The sequence below is a fragment of the Microtus ochrogaster genome, unplaced genomic scaffold (genome assembly GCF_000317375.1).
Source record: "Microtus ochrogaster isolate Prairie Vole_2 unplaced genomic scaffold, MicOch1.0 UNK37, whole genome shotgun sequence".
NCBI lineage: Eukaryota > Metazoa > Chordata > Mammalia > Rodentia > Cricetidae > Microtus > Microtus ochrogaster.
The window spans coordinates 314,895-319,217 of NW_004949135.1; positions in this window are offsets into that span (position 1 = coordinate 314,895).

The window sequence follows — 4,323 nt, forward strand, 5'->3', positions numbered from 1 at the left end:
CTCCAAAACCACAGAGAAACCCTGTCTCGAAAAAAAAAAAAAATAACTACCATGCCATCACCTCAGGGTTCCAAAAGTGTTGGTTGGGAGCTTGAGACAAAGAATGCCAGCAGCAGCCTAGACCAGGGTACTGGCACAACAGCATGATGTCAAGCTAAACCACCAAACTCTTTTTGTCCTTATAGTTTCTGATTAACAATCTATATAGATGTGGGGGATGGCTCTATTGGTAAAGTGCCTGCCTTCTAAGCATGAGGATCCAGAACCCACATTAAAAACAAATGGTTGTGATAGTGTAGGCTTGTAGCCCTTATGCCCAGGATAGAGTAGCCTTGTAATCCCTGTGTTTGGGAGATAGACACAAGCAGAATGCTGGACTCCATGGTCAACAAATCTGCCTTACTTGAAAAGTTCCAGATTAGTGAAGATCCTGTGGTGCCTTGCATTTTCAAAAATTTAGTTCCTTATCATCATGGTGCAACATGGTGTTGTTCAGGCCAACATGGTGCTGGAAATGGAGCTAAGATTTCTATCTCTTGACTTGTAGACACCAAGAAATGATCTGTCTCACTGGGTGTGGCTTGAGCATATTTGAGACTTCAAATCCCACCTGTACAGAAAAAAAAAGCTGGATATGCTAATGGTGAAAGTGTCAAATACTGCATTTGAGTTCAGCTTTTTGATATTGTGTGACAACACTGTCATCTACAAAATCCATGCCTTCAAACAAAATATTGAGTTCAAATTCCAAACTTACAATGTTTCAAATAAATTTATGATGGGGGAACTGAAAAAAAAAAGATCCTGTGTTACACACAAACAAACAAACAAAAAAACCTATGCCTGAGGAACAACATTTAAGGTTATCCTTCACCTCCGTAAATACCCTTTCCTGCACACATAAGTACACATACACACATGATGGGGGAAGCTCTGTTAACCAATCACCTTTAAGAAGTGGAATCTAGTTAAGACGTGGCTACCTGGAGCCCAGGAAGAAAACTGGGACGAACCAGGTGCGCGCTCTCTCTCTGGATGATTCCTGTCGGACACAGCGGAACTCGGACTTCCCATTCTTGTGGCGTGAGTTTCCCCTTATAACAATTAAAAATATAATTGTTTATCTTTAAGCTGGCCTGGTTATTTCCCAAATCAAGTGAACATACACACACATACACACACACGCACGCACACGCGTCGGGCAACACTCAGACACATGACTGCCATGTCTCCTCAAGTCTCTCACTGGCCTAAATTATGAGGTCTGAAGCCAGCCACCGGGTCCCTTCTAGGAAAATTCTCCCCAACAAGATCAGCCACAGTCTGGGTGACCAGTTCAGACAAACCTTGTTCACGGGAATGCTCATGGTTTGAGTTGGGCATGGAATAGAGTCCTGGCAGGCCTGGTCATCAGCTGCCTTAAGTGGGCTCACATCCCTTCATCCCTTCGTCAGAGATATCCTTACACTGAGCTTCAGTGACCTAGAGGCAGGAGCTTAGTTCATTTGGCAGTTCTGATACTGTGTTTATTATTCCCTGTTACAGGGATTTCCCAAGACCCAGGCAGAATGATCCCCTTTGTTGGCCAAATATAGTGGCAGGGGCGAGAGGAGAAGAAGAAAAAGGCAGGCTGTGCTTTGACTTTTGCTAGTTTTTCTTTGTGAGATAGGATCTCATTGTGTAGCCCTGGCTGGCTTGGAATTCACTCCAGGCTGACCTTAAACTCAGAGATACCTCTCTGCCTGTCACCTGAGTGCTGGGATCAAGATGTGGCACATCTGGCTGCTATCCTGCTTTTATTATAGGACAGAAGTGGAAAGTTCCACTCAGACAGTTCTTCCTAAAGTGACAAGCCAGTTGCCATGGGTGCTCAAAATTGTTGCCAACTTTTCCCAAATGAAAGTGTAAAACAAAGCAAAACTCTTTCTTCCTTCCCATCCACCTACTTTCTATAGTTAAACATCTAATCCTAGCATATTTTCTCATGCTAAAACAGACATGGACTTAGGCTGTTTCTCCCAGGGCTGAGTACTCTCTACCTTATCCTTTACACCATTCCCAAATCCTAATTACCAGCAATAAAACCATTCACAATACGTGTGGGACCGCCTCTTCAGGTCAAATATTACCAGAAGAAATATATATATATATATATATATATATATATATATATATATATATATATATATATATATATATATAGAGAGAGAGAGAGAGAGAGAGAGAGAAAGTAATAGAGAAACAAAGACAGAAAGAAAGAAGGGGAGAGAGAGAGAAAAAAAAGAAAGAGACACAGAGAGAGAGAGAAAGGCAGAAAGACAGAGAGAGAATTAGGTCTTTGCTGCTGGCACTCATTTCCTGTGGAGAAGAGCGTTTACACACACCTCCCAGTCACATCTAATGGTGGAGTAGTACCTGTTGCTCTGCTCCACTGGAGGGCAGCCCCAGACCCTTCCAGCCTGTGAGCACACTAAGGCACATTGTGGAAGACAGAATCTACAATCCAGTCAGCTCAAAATCAACAGGGCTTTTTGATTTTGTTTGTTTTTGAAACAGAATCTCTCTCTATGTAGCCCTGGTGTCCTGGAACTCAGGATGTAGACCAGGCCGACTTTAAGCTCACAGAGATCCTCCTGCTTCTGACTCCTCACCACGCCTGGTCTAGTGAAGACAAGGAACAGCTCTAAGTCATCATGCCAAGAACTCAGTTCCTTTCCCTTTAGTAAAAACATTTTTATAATCCAGGAAGTAAAGGGCTTTTATACAGACAGGGAGGGACCTTTGTACACAACAAAGAGACTAGGATACTTTTGGTGTATCACAGTCTCTGGCTGTATCAGCTCCTGCCAGAGTCAGTGAGAAGCCGCCTGTCAGGAGAAACTCAGGGTCCTGTGAGGTTGTGCGAGCTTTGCAACTCCTGAAGACAGTGTTTACCATTATTTCATAACCTGAGAGCCTGTCCCTCGGTGACATAGAGGCACAGTCATAGAGCCTAGTTTAATAGATGTCCGTCTGTCTTATCACTGGGATAACTTGTATGCAAATATAAAACCTGGCCATCCAGAAATCTCTGGGGTTGAGTCACTTTCCCTCCCCCTGCTACTAGTATCTTTCAGAAATAAAACTAACCATTGCATATAGGAATTTCTTAAGAAAGCTATGAACCTCTTCCCTGTGTTGAGGCTGTTCACTGTCTGTCTTTGTTTTGGTGACTGCTCAGGAACTGTGGCCGGGGTTGTTGTCTCCCACACTCGGTTGTCTCGTCTCTGCTCCTGACTCAGGACAGGCAGTGGCTGTCCACATCTTTCTTCCTGGCTCTGCTGTTTGATCTGAGTCCAGTCTTTTGTGGACTGAGCAGATCTCTCATTCCTTTAGAATTATGTAAAGCATTGCACTGAGTCTGAGAGACGCTAAGTGAGGGCTCAACCCACATGTGCCGGGCATTTAGAACTGGGTTTCGGGAACCCTTCCTGGTGTCTCCGAGTCATCGAGCTGAAGAATTTCTTATCAGTGACAGGAGTCTCAGAAGATGACCTTTGTGCTACGTCTCATCTCTGTGGTGGCCTGTCACTTATTAATACTCTAGCGTTGTTCGCCTCAGACTTCACCACAGGGAACAATGGCCAAACTCCAAGACAGCAATGCATGGGAAGAAGTTTCCATCCGCAGAGCCAAAGCTCACGGAGCAAGAGGTTGTGTGTGTGTTTCAACTGGACAGAGGTAGCTGAAGAGGGCAGGACTGAATGACAAGGCGGCATGCAGAGCCAAGTGCCTCCTTAGAAATGGGCACAAGAATATGGTTGTTGGGGACTGCATGAGTTAGCATTCCCAAAGCTCTTGGGAAGCATGAACTCCTATTTGAAGACAGAGAAGAGTAAGCCAGGGCTGAAGGTTGGCTTTGTTCCAGGATAAGAGTGTCATTTCCAAAAAGAAGAAGAAGGAGGAGGAGGAGGAGGAGGAAGAGGAGGAGGAGACTGAATTTCCTTTTGCCTTTCTTTTACTTTGGAGAAAAGAAAAAAATATGGTTAATACTAATTTTTGTTATATAATACATTTTAATTCATACATTTTTATTTCTATTTGTGTATGCTTGCACATATGTCTGTGCACGTGTGCATGACCTCCTCTGACGTCAGAAGAGGGCACCACGTGCCATGGGACTGGAGTTACAGGGTGATGTGAGCTACTGTGTAGATGCTGGGAACTGAACCTAGGTCCTCTGCGAGAGCACCAAGTGCTTTCTTCAGCACCTATCTGATAAGTTTTACTTACCAAAACAAATCTAGCTGGGTGGTGGTGGCACATTCCTTTAATCCCAGCACT